Raw genomic sequence first — 23,869 nt, forward strand, 5'->3', positions numbered from 1 at the left:
ACGTGCCAAAAAGCAGCTGCCTCTTCCTCCCTCACTCCATCACACATGCAGCTGAAGTTTTGAGTCAGTTCATGGTTCAAACACACAGTTTGGATTGGATGGTCAAAATGTGACCTCATCAGAAGAACATTTCTGAACTATACAAATGGTCCAAATTAAGTCAGCGGTGTTTTCTTGCTTTCATGTTTCTCTTTATCAGAATATGTTTATAAAATATCAAAAACTCCAGTTGTGGTTAAATGACCAGAGAGATCTGGGAGCTATTGTGACAAACTGATTCCACCTTCCATGTAATTATGTAAGAAACACAACGAATGTGGGTCAAATAAGTTTATCAAAATGTTTTAATTGGTATGAGAATCAAAATCTAAAATTTTAAATGAAAACTCAAATCAATGAATTCAAAGGATACTGCATTTAGATTGTGGTTCAAATGATGCATTCTGGCAAAAAAACAACAAAAAAAAAGTCTTAACTCCTGCTTTTATACTGTTGATTTTATCAGATGTACGATGCATTTTTATTCTCACACGTGTTGAACGGCGTGTGTTCAGTAAGAGTGATTGAACTCAGCGTCAGGCAGCAGATCGTCTATACTTACAGAGAGCCGTCACAGTTTCCCACAGATCTCAGTGAGTTCTCTTTATCTCCCCCCAGTCCTCCCTCCACCTGTTCCCCTGAGATCTAACTATTGTCCCCTACTAGTATGACCACTGAACATGTGGCAGGACAGACTTCTATTCTCTCTTGCTCTGCACTCTGATTGGTTAAGACTGTGGGAAACTTCAATGAGACCAAGACCCACACATTCATATGGAGATGTGGGACTATAAGTAGGAGGGATGAAGCCAGCAGAGAGCAGATTCTCTACAGAGACCTCTACAGCACAGAGATCCAACCATGGCACCTACAATCACTGCAGCAATGACCGACTCTCAGCAGCATCTGACTCTGAACCACAAGGTAAATATAAGATTCATGAAGAGTCAGTCATCAATGATGACAGATTGTATTTTATTGACACCAACACTACCCTGCTGAATATGTTTATTAATAACTGTGTTGTTGTTTCTGCAGCTCAGAAAGCCGCTGGTGGAGAAGTTACGCAGAGAGCGAATCAACAGCAGCATTGAGCAGCTCAAGTCTCTCCTGGGTCCAGAGTTCCTCAAACAGCAGTCCGAATCCAAGCTGGAGAAAGCAGACATCCTGGAGATGACAGTTTGCTTCCTCAGACGACTGCAGCAGCAGCAGCAGCAGCATCAAGCTGTGGACTCAGCAGCTGTTGATCAGGGCTACTCCAGCTGTGTCCAACAGGTGGTGCGCTTCCTGTCAAAGGCAGAGGTGGAGACACAGTCCCAGAGAAGACTGCTGAACCACTTCAACAAGCTGCAGTCTTCTTCTGATACAAACAGGAGAGAGGCTGACTTCTCTCCTCTGAGCTCCACAGTCCAGACCAGCATCACCAAAGAGAAAAGTCCAGACAACAGCGCCCTCTGGAGGCCGTGGTAGACACCCACAGTCTGAAGTTACTACCAGAAAAACTGAGAAGACCATATTGGTCAAAGATAACATGACTGAATTTTTAAAAGTTTCCTTTGGACTAATTTTTCTGTTTTTACAGAAGACTTTATTTTGTGATTTTTGTTCACAACATGATATTTCCTGTGGAAATGACGAAAACATTATCTTTCAAGTTAAGAAAGAAAAGATTTTGTCAATGAGACTGACAAGTTCTAACGACCATGTTGGTGAAAGATTATTGAAACTAATTTCTATGAAATTGAAGGACTCATTCATCTCTATATGCAGAGAGTTGGTTAATTTACTATGAATTCACAGTTGTGTGTAAGAACCAACTCCTGTGGAGGCATCAGAAAATGAAAGAGTCTTCATTATCCTTGTTGTGCAAAGGAAATCAAAAGTAAAGAAAGCAGATGTTTTACTATTATTGTATGTAAAAAGTCACATGATGTGGTGATATATGATGATAGGAAGTTTGTTATTTCTGTGGTTTTATCATTTTGATCATGTAATTGTCCTTTGGCCAAACATTTTTCTAAACTGTTGTGATTTTCATTTCTGATGATTCACTATTGATCTATTATCTGGTCTTAATATTTTTCATTACTTTTTGTAAAATTTAAGCTTATCAGCATGATTCTGGACTGAGTCTTGATTGTGAAGACAGTGAACTTTTATTTTGAAAGAAAATGTTTTGAGTTCACTTGTTATGAACCTGCTCACATCACTGTGTGATGATGTTAATATGATCTGTTCCAGGGTCAGTTTCCTTTCTTTCCCTTTGTTATAAAGTGCAGATTGTACTAATTTGCAAATGTTTTATGTAAAACAGAATGATGATTCATGTCATAATGTTTGTGTCTTTTGTAAAGACGAATCTTCCTCCACTCTTTTTGAGTAAAGTGTCTTGGAGATTTGACCAAGTTAATGTTGTGATGTATCATCGCATATCTGTGACTCCATTTGGAGTTTTTATTGTTTTGATTGAAATAAACAACAAAACAATCCAATCAGCTGCATTTGTGTTTGAATGTTTCTTCTTCTGCAGTGCTAAAGGACAGATTCAGACAGTGATAAGTTTCTTTTATCTGAAGCTGATATTGTGCTCTGTCAACACTGCAAGGCTTCGATCTAAAACTTGTCTCTCTCATTGTTAAATAAAAAAATTCGACATGACATCGTGTAACTTTGAGATGACACATTTAGCAGCTACTCTGATGCAGAATGGGATGCACCTATCACAGCAAAACAACGATAGATTTTTGGAAACCATAGAAAAACTAAGAGTCCCAGTGGGATAATAGATATATTTTTTGTATGGATTAGAATACTATGCTGCTTTCAAAGCTGATAATGAAGGTGTATACAGTGGGAACTATCCATAGCAGTGACTTGACTAACACAGTTAAAGAACCTAAAGGTAACATTTTTACTGACTGAGATAATCACATGGTCACACCTCCTAAAAGAAGTGATATGATGTTAAAAAAACCTGCACCACCTTGTTTCCATCATTTGAGAGGCTTGACAGTGTATCTAATGTGATGTATAACGAGGCACACTTCTATTGTTCCCCAAGTGAAAGCAATGAAAAGGAGTGTGGGAAAGCAGAGGAACCTCACTTTCAGAGCCGCTGTGGGACAATAGATCCAGACCTTTGACCTTGAGAGAATGTTAACAGAGAGAATGACCTCTGAAATGGAAACTTACGTTAAGTTTCTTTTTTCCAGGACAGAAAACATATCAAGTTTGGAAATTGCTCCTATTTGTTAAAGCTATACCTTTACAAAGGCATTCTGTCCATATCCTATCAGAGTATAGCTCTTCTGAAAATATACTTGTTTAAACAAAACTTCACTTTTATGCACTTCATGGTAGTTTGTGTCCATGTTTTTCAATTCAGATGTTTAATTGTTTCACAGTTTATTTTAGATTATTTATACTTTTATATTCCATTTATTCATCCTCTTGTCAATTCATTTACTTCTCTTTTTATTTTGTTTTTTGAAAAGCACACTAAAACTTAATATAATAAATAAGAACTGTTATCTTTTGTTTGGTGACATTTCTGTCAGTGAGGTCAAATGAAAAAAAATATATAACAATTTCTTTGATTTTCAAATTTTCCTATTTAGTTGGTGAATTTCAATGATATGTTCTGGGATTTCAGACATGGGTGCAGGTCAGAGGTCTGCTGATAGAATATGACCATAATCGGTTATTACACTTTGACCTTTGATGATAAAAATGAGAAATTAACAGTGAAAATCTATCAAACATCTTATTTAAATGGACGAATCCCTGTTTCTGTTGTCCACATTTTCCCCTCCATTTTTTAATTTAAAAATTGTTTTGCTGTAAAATGCGAAACAAGCTAATTCAATTTATCAAACTACAAATCCTCAAAATGTCAATTTGGATTGAAGCGCATGCCTTTATGTCATTTATTGGAGAGTGTGGGAAAGCTCTGAAGAGCAGAACTGAGGATGATTAGCATCTTCAACCCCACCAGCAGTCAACCATTCTCCAAAGGGATTTGACACATGTCAAAAAGCAGCTGCTTCAGTCTCCCACCCTTAGCTTTGACTTAATCATGCTCTAGTCCATGCTTTGAGTGTCTGGTCGATTTTTGCACAGTATTGATGGTAATTAAGAACTATAAAAAAAGTCACAGTCATACTCATACCTTTCCTCTAACTTGGTTGGTGAAGTGTAAATTGTAAAGTTACTGCTCCTCAACTCAGGAATTATGAGTAAAAAATCTTGGATGTGCAACCAGTTTTCTATTTTTATGTTTAGTATCATCAGCATCCTGTGGAAGCATACTTTATTACTATACTTCTTACAAACTTCATGAAGCTTTGCTATATCTCTTAATATTTTTGTAATTCAATGACAAAAATCAGAATTCATCCCAACAGTTTTGGTGATGAAGAAATGTGAACTCTTCTCATCATCTGTCATCACTGTGTTGGATGTATTTTTTTTAAAGGTTTTACACTCTCTTGAGGTGGGTAATGCTAATGCAAATGAGAGCAGATGATAACAGCAATTGCTATTCATTTGTGACGTAGCAATGTCGCAAACATTGTCAGATGAAATGTCATCTGTTTCAACAGAATTAACTCAGTAATTCTTACCAATATAAAGGAATAATCAAATTCCTGAAAATCTTTCTTAATTTGTCTCTTATTCATCCACCTGCTTTCACAATCAAAGTGATAAAAATCTGCAGCGGATATGTTTTCATAGCATCTTAACTTGAGCACTGAATATAAACAAACTGCTTAATCACCACATTAGAGCTGTCCTCAGTTCCAGGTGGTAAAATACCAAAACCTCTGGAGGAACTATTCTATTAAAAAATGCTGGGCAAGGATACACACATCTATTGATTTTCTCTTGTGATAGCTCTGAAAGAGCAGAGTGTGGGAAACCAGAGGAAACTCACTCACAGAGCCCCTGCAGGACAATAGATGCTGACCTCTGTTATGAGGAAACGCAAAGTAAGAAAGACTATGGTGAGGCTGAAGTGAAACTCTGCTTGTTGGTAGAGTTAGTCCTCAATCAACTATAGTTGTCTTCAGATTCTTAAAAAAACAATATTTTTGTCCGTGACATGACAAGATAAACCAAATAAAAAAGGAAAATACAAATTTAAAACTATAGTATTATGAAAATCAAGCAACGGTGAAAGAAACCAAAAGAATGTTCATCATAAATATCAGGGAGTGCACAGTGATGATTGTAAACAGTGAAGACATATTTTGCCATTTTGCTAATCTCAGCATGTTTGAAGATTGATGTTCAACTCTTTGAGGATCTATTGGAAAATTCAAGTGAAATTGAATAATCAACTCCTGCTTTGAAATGACAAACTTGTTTTTATATGACATGCATAATAAAGTCAATAGGAAGAGTGTAAATGCTCTGGATAACTGAGTTTGATGAGCATCTTTAACAACAACAGCAGCAGACATTTGTCTTGTGGGATTTGACACACTTCACAACCAGCAGTCTCAACACCTTTAGGAAGCTGGAATGTTGAATGAGTCGATGACGTCAAGATATAAGTTCCCTCCAGCCAAAAGTCTGAATGAAATCTGTGAGGCAGCCAGTCATGTAGTTTCCCTCCAGATGGTTGGTTTTGTCAGGCTCTGTCAGTCAGAGCACAAAACCAGCACCAGTCTCAAAGGCTCCTTTCAAAGTACAGACCACATCATTCAAAGGCTAAGGGTGGGAAACTGAGAGAAACTTTCTGTTCACACTAAACTATTAAACACAAGGCAGAGGACACACCTACCACATCTGGACACAAGGACATCGCCTCAGTTTTCAAGTTTCTGTAACGTCCTCTACTCATTTAACACAAATTTATACAAATAGTGTGTGGTTTCAAATAAGTGATGGAATGATGTGAGAGTGCTCAGTGAACACAATCAATCTTAGCATCAGGAAGCAAATCTCCTCTTTATAAAGAGTCACTTGGTTCTCAGTTTCCCACAGATCTCAGTGAGTTCTCTTTATCTCCCCCCAGTCCTCCCTCCACCTGTTCCCCTGAGATCTAACTATTGTCCCCTACTAGTATGACCACTGAACATGTGGCAGGACAGACTTCTATTCTCTCTTGCTCTGCACTCTGATTGGTCAAAACTGTGAGAAACCTGAACCAGACCAAGACCCACACATTCATATGGAGATGTGGGGCTATAAGTAGGAGGGATGAAGCCAGCAGAGATCAGATTCTCTACAGAGACCTCTACAGCACAGAGATCCAACCATGGCACCTACAATCACTGCAGCAATGACCGACTCTCAGCAGCATCTGACTCTAAACCACAAGGTAAATATAAGATTCATGAAGAGTCAGTCATCAATGATGACAGATTGTATTTTATTGACACCAACACTACCCTGCTGAATATGTTTATTAATAACTGTGTTGTTGTTTCTGCAGCTCAGAAAGCCGCTGGTGGAGAAGTTACGCAGAGAGCGAATCAACAGCAGCATTGAGCAGCTCAAGTCTCTCCTGGGTCCAGAGTTCCTCAAACAGCAGTCAGACTCCAAGCTGGAGAAAGCAGACATCCTGGATATGACAGTTTGCTTCCTCAGACGACTGCAGCAGCAGCAGCAGCAGCAGCATCAAGCTGTGGACTCAGCAGCTGTTGATCAGGGCTACTCCAGCTGTGTCCAACAGGTGGTGCGCTTCCTGTCAAAGGCAGAGGTGGAGACACAGTCCCAGAGAAGACTGCTGAACCACTTCAACAAGCTGCAGTCTTCTTCTGATACAAACAGGAGAGATGCAGACTTCTCTCCTCTGAGCTCCACAGTCCAGACCAGCATCACCAAAGAGAAGAGACCAGACAACAGCGCCCTCTGGAGGCCGTGGTAGACACCCACAGTCTGAAGTTACTACCAGAAAAACTGAGAAGATCATATTGGTCAAAATTTACAGAACTGAGTTCTATGAACTTTGTATTGATTTGTTTCTATGGGAAACTTTATTTCAGAAGGTTTTATCTTCATAGAAATATCTTTCATGAGAAGAAAGAAAGCATCTTGCTTGCATGTTGCATGAACCCAATATGACTGAATCAGTCATTGTTATTTCTCACTGTACTTTAAGTAGTGTTAATAACATGGTATGACTTGTTACCTGTTGTTTGTCATCATCATTGGACATAAAAAGTTAATGTTCTGTTCAAGAAAAAAATTCATAATGAATTCTACATAATTTTAAACTGAATAATCAAATTAATCTGTTTGAAGATTGTTTATCTGAAGGTTTATGTTGCAGTGATACTCTTATGCTTCATTGTGTATCATTACAATACAGCACAGTGGTGGTATCTTAATTGTTCTGTTTCTGAATGTTTTACCTCACTGAATTTTACCTCTCTTAAAAGGGATGATGAAAAATAATCTGTTTTAAGATAAAAGTCTTTCATCTTTTCCTGTAAAAGATTTGTTTTAATGTTATATTAGCACTGTTTTTAGTTACAATGTAATTATTATACTCTGATGAATCAGGTTGAGGTTAGTAATTAGTTTTTATCTGTTATAAGATCAGTCTAAAGATTTTTTCTTGTATTCTTAAAAAAGTTTAGACCTTTTCAAAATGATGTCAAAGACAGTGATTTCTGTTTTCAGTTACTGTAAATCCTTTGTCTTTTATAAAGACATCTGTTCCTTTACTCTCTGTGAGTATACCGCCTTGTAGGCATCTACAAGGTGTTGCTGTGACATATTATCACCTCTTACTTAAGCTCTTATACTTTATGCATCCCTTTGTGCCTTGTTGAATAAACAAACACTGCCAGATAAAAATATAGTGTTTTTTGTGTCATTGTATGTTTTTGTAACAGAGCTTTTTTTTTACTGAATTAAATTAGTGTTCAAACTAAATTATAAATGCTGATAATGTCAATGTAGATCCAAAATCTGCATTGATAACTTACGTACATAAACTGTTTGATCGTCATTTTTAATCTAATATTATAAAATGTATTTCACTCTGTATAAGTTTATGCATTTAGCAGACGCTGTTTATCCAAAGCGACCTACAGGTAGGCAGATAGGGTAAGGGGGTCTTGCCTAAGGACCCCTAGTGGAGGTAATACCTTTCATGCAGGGGATTTGTACCCAGGATCTCCCACATGGAAGGTGGCAATCATACCATTACACTATCCAGCCCGAAGTTCACCTGATCACACCATCAAATGTCATCAGAAAAATGACACATTAATTTTAGCTGAGACATGAGTTCTGCTCCAAGTGTTTGGTTCAGATGCCTCGATATAAAAGAAATACAAAGGTTTCGGTATTGCCATCTTTAAAGAGTCCTGAAAGTGTAGCTAATGTGATGCATAATGAGGCACACTTCTATTGTTCTTCCAGTGAAAGCAGTGAAAGGGCAGAGTGTGGGAAACCAGAGCAAACTCTCTCTCAGAGCCGCTATGGGACAATAGGTCCAGACCTTTGCCCTGAAGAGATGCAGGCTAACAAGGAGCCTGAACGCCAAAACAGGAACATGGTGATATGTTTCGAAACAAAGATCAAAGCTTTACTTTGAGATGATAGAAATCGTGTAGATTTTTGTTTTCTAAAATTGCACTTTGACACGCTCTTTTATCGCTGCCCTATATATTGACTTCCTAGTTGTTTATGTTAAAGTATCAATTCTATTATTTAATTCAAAATGTTATATTAGCTTTTTCATACCTTGTGCAGCTTTTATTTATCCTTTTATCATTGTGTTGTTGTAAACAAGTTTAAACCCATAATTGCAAAAGGATGATACAAATAAAATATGGAAATCTCTTTCTAATTCAAATGCAATATAATTTTATTGATAGGTCACAAGATGTGAGCGCATTGTTTGGTAACGATGCCATGCAGGTCAGTGTTTGGCTGAAACAATGTGAGAGCAGGCTGTTATCGCATGCTGACCGAGGATGAGAGAAGTTTGAAGGTGTTTTACAAGAAATGCTTTTCTAATAATTCAGTGACAGATAACTCTGTTGGCCGCTGTTGCTAAGTTTTACTTTCTGTCCTTTGAGTTAAAAGACGATGCCATAAACTGGAAAAAGAAACAAAATGAATGTGTTCAAATGACAATCTTCATTTGCATTTAGGCACATGACTTAGTGTTGTTTAATGGGCAGCCTACGTGAAAGCTCTGGAGAGCAGAGTTTAGCACGATCAGCATCATCAACACCACCAGCAGTCGGCCATTCTCTAAAAGGATTTGGCACGTGCCAACAAGCAGCTGCTTCACCCTCCCTCCCTCACATATACGGAGATGAAAGTTACGTGCGTAAGCTCAAAATGTGACAAAGTTACATTTCTGATCAACTCAAACAATAAATCTTTATTAAATTTAATGATAATTTAAACGTATACATATAGTCACAGAAACGTAATGTTGTCCTTATCCATCCATACATATACAGCAGGTTAGGTCTTATGTTTTCTACAACAACAACAGAACAGTAGTATCTGTAATCAAAGCTCCATTTAAAAAACACTTGGTGGTTCTTTAACTAAGTTCACTTTATTACTCACTGGTTAACATCAAAGGTACAGAATGAATACGGCTTACCGTATTTAAAAATACTGCTATAAGACATATTTATCAGAGGTAAAAGAAAAAAAATTCTATAAAATAAAGTCAAACCAAATGATTATGAAAGTGATTGCAGCAAATACATTCGGATGGTGATTCAGCGGGGGCACTACAGGTAATTTTTAATTAAGCTTAAGTGTATTTTTTTCATAATTAAACATGTAAATAACTGAAACTATCACACATGTGTGATGATGGGTATGTGCTCTGATCTGCTCTTTTTACAAGGTCACCACTTTTCTCACATACTCAAAGCTTTTCCCCTGGGATCTAACTATTGTCTCCAATTATAATAACACCACGGAGCATGTGGCAGGCCAGGTTTTCTTTTTCATTGCTCGGCCTCTCTCCTTGTCTAAAACTGTGAGAAACTCCATCCACACCAAGACCCACACATTCATATGGAGATGTGGGACTATAAGTAGGAGGGATGAAGCCAGCAGAGATCAGATTCTCTACAGAGACCTCTACAGCACAGAGATCCAACCATGGCACCTACAATCACTGCAGCAATGACCGACTCTCAGCAGCATCTGACTCTGAACCACAAGGTAAATATAAGATTCATGAAGAGTCAGTCATCAATTGTGATAGATTGTTTAGCTGATACCAACGCTACACTGCTGAATATGTTTATTAATAACTGTGTTGTTGTTTCTGCAGCTCAGAAAGCCGCTGGTGGAGAAGTTACGCAGAGAGCGAATCAACAGCAGCATTGAGCAGCTCAAATCTCTCCTGGGTCCAGAGTTCCTCAAACAGCAGTCAGACTCCAAGCTGGAGAAAGCAGACATCCTGGAGATGACAGTTTGCTTCCTCAGACGACTGCAGCAGCAGCAGCAGCAGCAGCATCAAGCTGTGGACTCAGCAGCTGTTGATCAGGGCTACTCCAGCTGTGTCCAACAGGTGGTGCGCTTCCTGTCAAAGGCAGAGGTGGAGACACAGTCCCAGAGAAGACTGCTGAACCACTTCAACAAGCTGCAGTCTTCTTCTGATACGAACAGGAGAGATGCTGACTTCTCTCCTCTGAGCTCCACAGTCCAGACCAGCATCACCAAAGAGAAGAGTCCAGACAACAGCGCCCTCTGGAGGCCGTGGTAGACACCCACAGTCTGAAGTTACTACCAGAAAAACTGAGCAGACCATATTGGTCTTGATTTTCTGTTTGAACAGAAGGTTGTATTTTGTGTTTGTCTTATTTACAACTTGACATTTCCAGAGGGAAAGACAACAAACAAGAAGCTGTACAGACCATATTGGTAAAACATGATTAGAAATGAATTATCTTAATGTTAAGGACTTATCTTCTGTATGTACAGAAAATTCTTTTTTATATATTCTGCCTTTTCTATGTGAAAAAAACATTTCCTATGGAAATAGTGAGAAAAGGCAACACTGACTTTCATTTTAAGAAAGAAACTTTCTTAAAATTTGGTGTATAAATGTGATTGAAAGTAAAGCAAATGTATGTAAAACGGTAAATCACTTTCTGATGATACATGATGGAAGAGAATGTGTTACTTCTTGATAAATTAGTATGATCTGTTATCAGATCAGGGGAAAATGCCTTGGTCTAAAGGAAAGCTTATCAGCATGAATCTGTCTGTAAAGAGAATTCATTCTTATTTTCAATGAAAATGTTATAACCTCACTTGTTATGAACCTGCTCAAATCACTTTGTGATGATGTCAACATGATCTGTACCAGGGTCAGTTTTTTTCTTTTAATTTTCTTACAATTTTTGTAACTGTTGTGATTTTAATCTTTGATGATTAACTATTGATCTATTATCTGGTCTTAATATTTTTCATTACTTTTTTCTAAAAGTTAAGCTTATCAGCATGATTCTGGACTGAGTCTTGATTGTGAAGACAGTGAACTTTTATTTTGAAAGAAAATGTTTTGAGTTCACTTGTTATGAACCTGCTCACATCACTGTGTGATGATGTTAATATGATCTGTTCCAAGGTCAGTTTCCTTTCTTTCCCTTTGTTATAAAGTGCAGATTGTACTCATTTGCAAATGTTTTATGTAAAACAGAATGATGATTCATGTCATAATGTTTGTGTCTTTTGTAAAGACGAATCTTCCTCCACTCTTTTTGAGTAAAGTGTCTTGGAGATTTGACCAAGTTAATTTTGTGATGTATCATCACATGTCTGTGACTCCATTTGGAGTTTTTATAGATTTGACTGAGATTGTTTAAAATAAACAAAAATGTCGACACCATCAGCTGCATTTGTTTTTGTGTTTCTTCTCGTAATGCTCAAATATACCATGTTTACCTCTCTGATACTGATATCAATATACTTCATCATTCAAAACGTAAACATTAGTTTCAATTAACTTTTTGCATTGAATAAAATCGTGATGACTGATCAAGAATTTTTATAAACTAGCAAAGCTCGTCACAATTTTTAATGCAGTGGTTTGTAAGAAAGCATAAAGGCAAGTCGCGTAACTACATGAGGATGTCTGTATTCGTTTTTTTTAACAATATAAGACGATTCAGTCTGCCATGTTGGAATTTGGAAACTTTACAAGTTGTCATGTCTTATACAAACATTATAACATTATAAAAGGTAACAACCCAATAACCATATCTATATGTGTCAAAAATCAGTCTTGCAAATCTGTTCTTCATTTTAAATGATTAACCCTCTGAGGTCTATGATCAGATCGCATGACGTCATTACGGCTCAGACCCCACAGTGTTTACAAATTAAAATTATTGCAGTCACGTTGCCGTATGATCAAGATTATTTTCTCTCTACAGTTTTCTTAAAGAAGATTTTTAATGGTCTCTTGTGGAGGTGCTCTAAAAGATGAAGTTTCAAATCAAGGAAGAAAACCTGCATACTCCTTCAACTCAGCATTATCTTTTATTTATCATACTAAATACTCCCAGAGTATTTAGTCAGAATGTTGTGAAAAGATCCATCTCTCAGCAGTGATCTTGAATAAGTAATGTTGTTCCACATGTCTGTGTTTAGTGGTGTGAGGTAATCACAATGCATTCCATGAGAATGTCTTTCAATAACTATAAATCAGATTTCAGATGTGAATAGACTTTAACCCAGTTAAAACACCATGCTTGAACACATCACAAACCCCAATCCTGTCTATCTACACCATAATTTACAAAGATGACGTATTCAGTGAATAAGAACATTGGCCTTTTTGGTTCCATATTTTGTCAACGTGAACTATTACTCTTATGTATCATGGTTAATAAAAAAGATCCTTCAAACATAGCATTGTCATGATCTCACTATTCAAATGTGTTGGTATTTAAGTGTGCAAATGAAAGGTCCAATTAACTTATGCTGAGGTGACAATGTTACCTGTTGCAACTTCTACTCTTCTAAAAGTCTACTTTATTCTTATTCAGACTTTGAACAGTGCTCCAGATGTCTGCAGTTTTAAGGGATTAAGTAATTATCTTCATGTGTCCAAACTAATTTTTCTTTCTTAGAATATAAAATGCAATCTGAAAAATCAAATTGAATTTAAGGTCACTTTAGTTGCCAACTTTAGAAATCTGATGCCAAACTTTCAATAATGGAAAGAGTGTGGGAAAGCTTTACGAAGGAGAGTCAAAGTTCACATTCATTTGCATTCGTAACAACAGCAGCAACTAACTATTGTTCAGACGAAGTTGGCACACTTCACAAAACAGCTGTCTTAACCTCTCCTCAAATCAAAGACATCGTTTGAATAAGCTAATGACAAAAAAAGAGTCTCGCTGACTGAAAATGTAGATTTCCCTCAACTGTATACTGAAGAAGAAGCCAGTTGAGAATTGGTGTTCACGAATGGTTTTGATTGATTATATTTTTAGGTATTATCAAATATTTAAGGCAGCCAATCGTGTAGTTTCCCTCCAGATGGTTGATGACGTCAGTCTCTGTGTCTATTAGAGCACATGACCAGCGGCTGTTACAAAAGCTCCCCTCAAAGTCCTTTTGTGGTGCATTGATCACATCATTCAGAAACTGAGTGTGAGAAACTGAGAGCAACGTTCTACTCACACCAACTGCAATTAACAAGACAGAGAACACACCTGCTACATCCTGGCCTCAGCAAAACATTCTATGAGTTTTAATCATTACTTCATATTTCAACAAAACATCAGTGACTGATGTTTCAACGTTCTGCAGCTGTAATAAGGTGACAAAACCTTAGATTTGAAAATAAAAGCAAAGAATTGATTCACTACAAACACTGTAATGACCAAAATGACCTTGTAATGCTGGAGAGAAGATATTCAAAGTTGAAACATATGTTTTGAACTTGCATTGCACTTCATCTTACTTACAATGGGATGGTTTTTGGATTAACCCATGAGACTTAAAGCTTCATTTGAAAAAGCCTTTGAAATCCTGAATGTTTTCTTGAAAACTTAAAACTGTTTGATAAAAGTCTTTATTTTTCTCAGCTTCTGAAACAACTAAAGACATTAAATGAAAACCATCTGGGCAGTTAAGTATTCAGCTTTTATTGTAAATTATGAACTTTACCCTAATGTTTACCAATAATTCAAAATATTTCTATATATCTAAACATATAAATACATATGATGCAAACTGTGTATCCACGCCATGGTTTCACAGGTATAATGAAGCAATGAGTTTGTGCTCAGTGAAAATCATTGACCCTTACATCACACAACAGATCTGGTCTCTTTTCAGAGTCACCCCATTCAAAGATTCATATGGAGCTCTGCAAGTCTCATGCAGCTGTTCTCCTGAGACCAAACTATTGTCATCTACTAACATGACTACTGAGCATGAGGCAGGGTGGCAGGACAGATTTCTATATCCTTTTGTCCGGCTCTGTGATTGGTCAAGATTGTAAGAAACTGCAAACACAATGAGACAAACGCATTCCTACAGACATGTGGATCCTTGGAAGGATGAAGCCAGCACAGATGGACAAGTGTTCTACGGAGGACTGAATAATGATTCTTCTCATTGCATTTGCATATTCTGAAAAACCTATTTTGAGTCTATGAGATGGTACCAATTTACAATTATCGTTCTCAAGTATAGGCTTTAAAAAAAGCTTAAGAATATAGAATGAAACGTTATCTTGAATAAGCAATCAACACAATGGTGACAGCATGAGAATTAGTTATAAATATGACTTGAGGAAGACCTGGCAATATCTACCAGTTGTCACTACAGCGGCACTGGGCAAGTCTTTTAGTTGAAGAGCACACTCAACTGCAGTCCATCTGAAACATGGCTTTCAGTACTGTTAAAACCGATAACTTAACTTCTGCTGGTGACTGTGATACAAGGTACTGAGCAGATACAGTACATAAAAAACAGAAAAACATTAGCATTTACACTTGAAATATAAATGTCATTTAAATGGAGAATATTGCATTTTCAAATGGGTTAATGAACAAAAATGATGAACTGTCGTAATCTATGCTTTATTCTTACATGGACAAGGTTACTAGCTTCTGATAAAAAGTGCAGTGGTGATACTTTTGTGTCATTGAACAGTCTTTTGTACCATGTGGGGGAATGCCAAAAATGTTAAGGATGACTATTGTCTAGTCATGACATGCATAATGAGGCACACTTCTTTTGTTCTGAGTTGAGGGACGGAGTGTGGGAAACCAGATGGAGCTCACTCACAAAGCTCTAGCAGGGAAATAGATGCTGACCTCTGTCCTGAAGAGATGCATGGTCAGGGGCAATATGGTGGGGTCAAAGTGAACCCCTGCTTACTAGTAATATTAATACTAACTATTGATATAAAAGGATGTTCAGTCAGTATAAACATTTATTAAACTAACTGTTTAATATTTAAGAAAATATTATTTTGAAATATACAGTATTTAAGATTTTTATTAACTACAAACATCATATGATAAAATGAAATGACACATTCAGACAACAGTTTGAGTTAAAGTGGCAGTGATGATTGTTTTAAACATCAGTCAGACCAAAAATAATGCTGTTTAAGCAATGCACACCTCCCTTATTTTGTTAGTCTTCAATAAACTTAATGAACTGATTTAACAACAGCAGAATTTTGTCCAGTGGTATTTGTGACTTTTCAGAGCCAGACCCTGACTTATGAAACAGTGACGTTGAATGAGGTTATAATATATAATTTTTACCTTTTCTAAAGCAAGAAATTGAATAATTGCACGTTTAGTTTGAATATTGACAGGCGATAACATTTGTCTCATATCTCAAGATTTTATGAAGCATTTGAGGCAGCCAATCATGTTGTTTCCCTCCAGATGGTTGGTAATGTCAGTCTCTGTCTCTGTTAAAGCACGCAACCAATATCCATCACAAAAGCTACTTTCTAAGACCTTTTGTAGGACACTGACTACGTCATTAAAAGTGAGTGTGAGAAAGTGAGGACAACTTTATGCTCAAACGTTCTATGTCTTCACAGTAAAGACATAAAAATTGTGGGATCATAATATGTTATGTGCCTGTTGATCTGTATAAGGCAGCGTTTAAGCACAGTGATGCTAACCTGTTTCCATATACTGTATGTATTTAATCACACCCATATGTTTTTATCTATTTATCTATATATTTTATATCTAACTCCAAACAAGTTTATTGGGCCAAGCCTTAAAGCACCAAAACTGATTGCAAAATAGAAAGTTACTGGAAGAAAAAGGATTGAATATGGCTCAGTATTAGTTTTCTGAAATGATGGACAGGAGTGTTATAGATGTGCAATAACAGATTTATGACAGTTTTGTACAATGCAAAATGTCGGCATTTAATGATTTTGGAGCCCAGAAAGTGTAATAATTTAAATTTTTTAACCTTTGTTGTGAAACGGGGAAGTTTTGCTCTCTGTACCAATGTAATTATTATACGTTCTGTCCTCAGATCTGGTTAGCTCTCTCAAGAAAATATAAACTTTCCCAGATTCACACAGATCCCAGTGAGTTCTCTTTATCTATTCCCAGTCCTCCACCTGTTCCCCTGAGATCTAACTATTGTCCCCTACTAGTATGACCACTGAACATGTGGCAGGACAGACTTCTATTCTCTATTTCCTTGCACTCTGATTGGTCCGAACTGTGAGAAACATCAACCTGACCAAGACCCACACATTCATATGGAGATGTTGGACTATAAGTAGGAGGGATGAAGCCAGCAGAGATCAGATTCTCTACAGAGACCTCTACAGCACAGAGATCCAACCATGGCACCTACAATCACTGCAGCAATGACCGACTCTCAGCAGCATCTGACTCTGAACAACAAGGTAAATATAAGATTCATGAAAATCCAGTCATTTATGACAAAAGTTTGTTCTTGTGATAACGAGACTGAACTCCTGAATAAGTTTATTAATGACTTTTGTTGTTGTTTCTGCAGCTCAGAAAGCCACTGGTGGAGAAGTTACGCAGAGAGTGAATCAACAGCAGCATTGAGCAGCTCAAGTCTCTCCTGGGTCCAGGGTTCCTCAAACAGCAGTCAGACTCCAAGATGGAGAAAGCAGACATCCTGGATATGACAGTTTGCTTCCTCAGACGACTGCAGCAGCAGCAGCAGCATCAAGCTGTGGACTCAGCAGCTGTTGATCAGGGCTACTCCAGCTGTGTCCAACAGGTGGTGCGCTTCCTGTCAAAGGCAGAGGTGGAGACACAGTCCCAGAGAAGACTGCTGAACCACTTCAACAAGCTGCAGTCTTCTTCTGATACAAACAGGAGAGAGGCTGACTTCTCTCCTCTGAGCTCCACAGTCCAGACCAGCATCACCAAAGAGAAGAGTCCAGACAACAGCGTCCTCTGGAGGCCGTGGTAGACACCCACAGTCTGAAGTTACTACCAGAAAAACTGAGCAGACCATATTGGTCAAAGATCACTGAAGTGAATTTCTAATTATTTGTTTTTGGTGGGACTTATCCTTTTGTTTCTCCAGAAGACTTTATTTTGTGATTTTTGTTCACAACATGATATTTCCTGAGGAAATGACAACAACAATATCTTTCAAGTTAAGAAAGAAAAAATTTTGTCATGAGACTGACAAGTTCTAACGACCATGTTGGTCAAAGATTGTTGAAACTAATTTCTATGAAATTGAAGGACTCATTCATCTCTATATGCAGAGAGTTGGTTAATTTACTATGAATTCACAGTTGTGTGTAAGAACCAACTCCTGTGGAGGCATCAGAAAATTAAAGGGTCTTCATTATCCTTGTTGTGGAAATCAAAAGTAAAGAAAGCAGTTGTTTTACTGTTATTGTATGTAAAAAGTCACTTGATATGGTGATATATATAATATTTCCTGTGGAAATGACAGTGAGAAAATCTTTTTAAAAAAGAAAATGTTTTGTCATGCATACAGCATGAACCCAGTATAAAAGCATAAGTGATAACTGTTTTTCTGTGCTGGAATGTGATGGTATTGCCATGGCAACATTTGTTATTGTGTTTCTTACTGATCGTTGTGATCAAAATGTTATAACAGACTTTATCTCATTCAGTATCTGAATAATCCAACTTATCTTTTGTAAGTGTTTAAAATATTTACCCTTTTACTTTAAAAGGTGGTTTTAATGATCCTGTGATTTTACATCTTTTGATTTTTATTGATCACTTTGATCAAAAATAGAGATGTTCCTATTACAGAAAGATTTGTGTCATGGACTTTACCTGCAATTAATCTCTCTGATTACTCAAAACTGATCTGTTCTAAGATCCAAATATTTATCTATATTCAAATGCTATCACTTTGGTTTAAAAACATGTTAGTGGGGATATTTATCTCACCTCTTGATGGACATTGATCATTTTTATCAAATAGCCAAATTTTCCATTCCATTTTTATCACTTTATGCGATAACTGAAAATTATCTCTTTTAAGATCATCATGTTTATACTTTTACAATCAAATTACGATGTTTAACAATTGTAAACTGTCTTTTATAAAGATTCTGTTCCTTTACTCTCTGAGTAAGTTCTTGTTATGAAGTTGTGATGTCACACCACCTCTAACTGAAGCTTAGCACTTTGATTTGGCTCATGGTGCCTTTTTTGAATAAACATATGCTGCCTGTTTAGAATGTTGTGTTCTCATGTTATTGTATGTCGTGGTTGCTTCATTATGATGAGAGGGGGACACAATCCAATTTCAAGTTTTCAAAATAAAGCCATGAAATCAAACAAGAAAATTAACATTTAAAATGCTTTCCTATACCCTTTGGTACAATTTTCAGCTTCTGATTCTAAATCTAAATGGAAATTGGAAAGCTTATGGGGGAAACAGACATTATACATAGAAAATACACTTCTATTGCTCCTCCAGTGAAAGCAGAGAAACTTATGGAGTCACTGTGTGACAATCGATTATGAACTTTGTCTTGAAGAGACTGATACACTGACACAAAGAAACTTCATCAGTTTGAAGAATATCACAATTTCTTTTGGCAATATTGAATATTTTTAGAATATCCAACAAAGTGTGAGTATGACACTTTGTAAGACAAACTGTGTTGCATGTATAGTGGAATATCTGATCAATTCGCCATTAGAAAAACAATATGAAATCAATTTCAAGATCATTTAATCTGTCGTGAACACATGCCTTACATTCTCTTTGTCAATACTTTCAAATAAGAAGCCTTTCTATGTTTATCTCTTTGATATGACAATAGACTATATATTTGCACTCAAATATTTTAAAATTTCATGCATCAGTCTTGAACAAGTCTTTTTTTCTTTTTTTTTAAATGATCTTACACACTAATACATAAACCATGCAATTGAGGAAATATTTACAAGATTAATCCAAAATTGATATAGTTAGTAGCTGTAACCTAGTCAGAATTACAGCCTCATTATACTGACTTCTGAAAATAAATAGATAAGATAATACTTAGGATACCAAGAAACTGTTTACCACAGAAATACAGTATTCATATTATTCCACTGTCTTATATTATTTCCATAGAAGACCACTAATGATTTAATGAATACATTAATAGCAAACAAAATGCAAAGAACAAAGAAAATAGACTATTTGGGAAATGTATTAGACAAAAACACTGCACAATACAGCATATCACATGGAACAAGACATGTGAAATTGTCCCTATACAAAGTTGAGGAGTAGCTAATACTCTTATCAAAGCAACAGGTAGCAGATCTGCCCTTTCCATTGGATCACTGTTTCCTCAAATTCATGAAGACCCCAGTTAGTCTCTCTTCATCTCCCCAAGTCCTCCAGCTGTTCCCCAGAGATCTACTCAGATCTCTGCACAACACTTAGCATATTGCTTGTCTACATGCTTAATCATCTCACCAAGTTCTTTGATTGGATGAAGTTGAGGGAAAACGAAAACCAGAACCTCACATGAAAATGTGGGACTAGAAATTGAAGGATGAAGCCAGCAGAGGTCAGAATCTCTACAGAGACCTCTACAGCACAGAGATCCAACTATGACACCGACAGTCACAGCAGCAACTCTCAGGAGCATCTGAGTCTAACACAGTCCTGTCACACCATTTATGGAGATTAACTAAGGGCTTCAAACAACATGAAAAATGTATAGTTAAAAGGTACTTTTGCTGCACCATCACAGGTCTTTTCAAGTATAAAGGTTAATGTTAGCAATTGTCCTCCCTAAAGAGGTCATGCATGTCTCATGTGATGCATAATGAGGCACACTTCTATTGTTCCTTCAGTGAATGGATAGAGTGTGGGAAACCAGAAAAGGCTCACTCACAGAGCCACTCTGGGACAATACACCCAGTCCTTTGCCCTGTGGGCACAGAGAATAGAAGCGAGACTGGCTCCAAAAACTTAACTTCTTTTCAATTATATCATTGGTTCTAACTGTTGTAACGTTATCATATAAATCTGCATCAACTTGTTTGAAGAAAAGTTGAATTGTTGTCAGTTTTTCAACATGATATGTTTGATAAAGTTTTTGGCTAGATCCTGAACTCATGACCACAATGTCATAAAAGATAAAGGAAAAATCTCAACTATACCCAGACGACACCAATGTGCCTCCAGTAATTTACCAGCCCATCAACTGAATCTTTATTCAAAATTATTGAATGTAACATCTATAAAAACAGTACAACAATATAATAGGGCTTAAGATGGACATTAGGTTAAACCGTAACAATAGAGTGTAACTTAAAAGGGTTCACTGCTGAATATTTTCCTGACTTCACCTTTGCTGGACCAACAAAGGTGTAGCAGCCCTTCCCCTATTTCTGATGTAAACTTTGAGTTAACCTTTGCTCTCTGATTTAAAAAAAAAAATTATCTTGAAACTTCTATCAAGTTTGTGGGGCATTGTGAAAATATTTAAGCCAAAAAAACATGTTCTTTTTTAATTCATGAACTGTAAATTTGTCCCATCATCTCTGAAATTATTGCAACACCCGTTACCCATTTTGCACTTGTTTATATCTCATTTTGTACATAACTCTCATTAAATGCATCAGAATAACTTGCAACATAACAGTTATTGTTGAATGTTGTCACTACCTCCTTCACACTAGACCTTTAAGATATTTCGACTGTACCTTGTTTATTTTAAATTCTATAGGTATACAAAAAGTGACAGATTGATATTAGTCCTTCCACTCAATATATTGTTCACAATAGCTATATTTCATATTCTTACTGGCTATGAAAAAAAACTAAATTTCACCAAAAAGTATTTTGTCTGAAGCAAACAGACTGGAGACATCTCTCAAGTGAGAAATTCCTCAACATCAGCAGCTCTTTGTCTAATTCCAGCTCAGACGAATGTGAACAATCAGCTTTTCCAGTAATCCAGGCTATGTTGTGACAGTTGGCCTCCTTTTCAAGGCGTTAACCAATAGTACAAGGCTCTAGTCATGATCTTTTAATCATTAAATTAACTAATTAATATACTTGTTTATTTACTCCTTGTTAATTACAAACAATGTTGCAATATTCCACTAGGCCTGTTTTGGGTGAGATTTGCGTGAGAATTGTGTTATTGAGGCTCAAAAGAAAAAGTTCTGAATTGTGATAGCAGGAACAAGGTCTGAGATGTTTTTTGGGGTAAGCCTGCTTAAAGTGAGGAGTCAAATTCTAGAATCAACATGAAATCTAAGGAGCCAGTGCAGAAAGGTCTCTTCATTCCTGTAATGAGACTCGCTGCTTTTTGAACCAGCTAAAGAAGGCGAAGGAAGCCCTAACTGGTACTTGACTATAGTTGTTACTTTAATAAAGTTGAGTCTACACTCAAGCATTCATAACTTTTAGATGGTCAGAAGTTGAAAAATGTTTCCTGAGTAAAATGTATGAATTATATGCCTGACTGAACAGAAATCACTCTGCACTTGTTCTGCGCTGACACCGAACAATGGGAAATTCAGCTATTTGCAATGATGAGTATTTCATTTTATTACTGACATGCTGCTGAAGTACCTATATTTTAATCTGTGGAAAACTTTTTCAAAGCCATCTCCACGCTGCTTGTGCAGTCCTTTTACAGGGTGGCCACGTGGGAAAACTCTGGATGGCAAAAATCTTTGTATTGGATCTTTGTATTGGATCCAACTAATTCTCCAGAGGGAATAGGCACACTTCAGGAAACTTCTGTTCACATAGGAAACATCCTGCTCTCAGAGGTAAAATATCAGTTAATTTGGTAGTTAGTAATCAGTTATAACTACAACTGCAGGGTGTCACTGTTAGAAAATGACAATAATTCTAAAACATGGCATCCCAAGTCATTTTGATCTACTTCATGAAAGATTTCTCAACGTAACTTCAAATGATACAAAATCTCTGAGCCAACCAATGGGATCTGTTCCCTCCAGATGGCTGGTGATGATGTAATAGCCTGTGTAAGGACACAAAGCCAACACCTGTCACAGACGTCCCATGTGGCTGACTTATCACAGCACAGGGAGTCGGTGTGGGAAACAGAGACCAACTTGTTACTCACACTGACTAAAAGGCACGTGTCAAAGAGGATAATTATGCTGCTGTCCAGCCCAACGAGGCACGTGCCAAAAACCTCAACTGCATATGGACATCAGCATCATTAATATCTTGAGTTATGTAAATGAAATCATAGGGTCACACTGTACTATTAGAGTAGTGCTTGGCAAATCTCTGTTTTATGAAACTGAAATTTGAGAAATGTGTAAAAGTTATATCAAATAAATATCTAATTATTTCTTAAATACAAATTCAAATTTACCTTTTTTAATTCTAAATTTGATAAAATAACTGAACACAAAACATGCCTTTTAGTTCTTATGCTATAATTTAGTCTGCATGTAAATCACACGACATCATAAATATGTTTTCACATTTGTTATATAAACTTGTGCAGGGATGATGAACGTATGCTCCATCGCAGTCATTGATCTTTGCATCAGGCAGTATATTAGCTCTCAAGGTCACCACTCTCCCACATTCAAACAGAGCTTTGTCAGTCTGTCCCACCTGCTCCTCTGAAACCTAAGAATTATCCCCCAGGCTTTAACGACCGTGTGTTGCTGCCTCACATGCCCCATTGTCTTGTCAAGCTGCCTGATTGGCTCAGAGTGTGGGAAACATCAAGAAGACCAAGACCCACACATTCATATGGAAATGTAGAACTATAAATAGGAGGGATGAAGCCAGCAGAGATCAGATTCTCTCTACAGAGACCTCTACAGCACAGAGATCCAACCATGGCACCTACAATCACTGCAGCAATGACCGACTCTCAGCAGCATCTGACTCTGAACCACAAGGTAAATATGAGATGAAGGACAAGTTAATTAACAATTTAGAGAATGTATTCATTGCTACTAAGAAGACATTTCTGAATAAGTATATTAATGACTTTTGTTGTTGTTTCTGCAGCTCAGAAAGCCGCTGGTGGAGAAGTTACGCAGAGAGCGAATCAACAGCAGCATTGAGCAGCTCAAGTCTCTCCTGGGTCCAGAGTTCCTCAAACAGCAGCCAGAGTCCAAGCTGGAGAAAGCAGACATCCTGCAGAAGACAGTTTGCTTTCTGACACAGCTGCTCCAGCAGAACAAACAGCAGGAAAAACTACTGACCCACCTCAACAAGCCGAGGTCTTTTTCTGACGACAACTTAAGAGAGGCTGACTTCTCTCCTCTGAACTCCACAGTCCAGATCAGCATCACCAAAGAGAAGAGCCTGTTCAACAGCACTCTTTGGAGGCCGTGGTAGACACATACAGACTGAAGTTATGACCAGACAAAGACCATATTGGTCA

The 23,869-nt window shown here is 37.1% G+C and overlaps 4 pseudogenes; all 4 read left to right on the forward strand.

Moving 5' to 3' along the window:
- Positions 1–842: 842 nt before the first annotated feature.
- LOC140304083 (transcription factor HES-5-like) lies at positions 843–1,650 on the forward strand (annotated as a pseudogene).
- Positions 1,651–6,243: 4,593 nt separating this feature from the next.
- LOC140304085 (transcription factor HES-5-like) lies at positions 6,244–6,913 on the forward strand (annotated as a pseudogene).
- Positions 6,914–10,076: 3,163 nt separating this feature from the next.
- On the forward strand, positions 10,077–10,775 carry LOC140304086 (transcription factor HES-5-like; annotated as a pseudogene).
- A 6,004-nt stretch (positions 10,776–16,779) lies between these two features.
- LOC140304087 (transcription factor HES-5-like) lies at positions 16,780–17,492 on the forward strand (annotated as a pseudogene).
- The last annotated feature ends 6,377 nt before the right edge of the window (positions 17,493–23,869 follow it).

Source organism: Leuresthes tenuis, unplaced genomic scaffold (assembly GCF_036924035.1).
Source record: "Leuresthes tenuis unplaced genomic scaffold, fLeuTen1.0.hap1 SCAF_3, whole genome shotgun sequence".
NCBI classification, from domain to species: domain Eukaryota; kingdom Metazoa; phylum Chordata; class Actinopteri; order Atheriniformes; family Atherinopsidae; genus Leuresthes; species Leuresthes tenuis.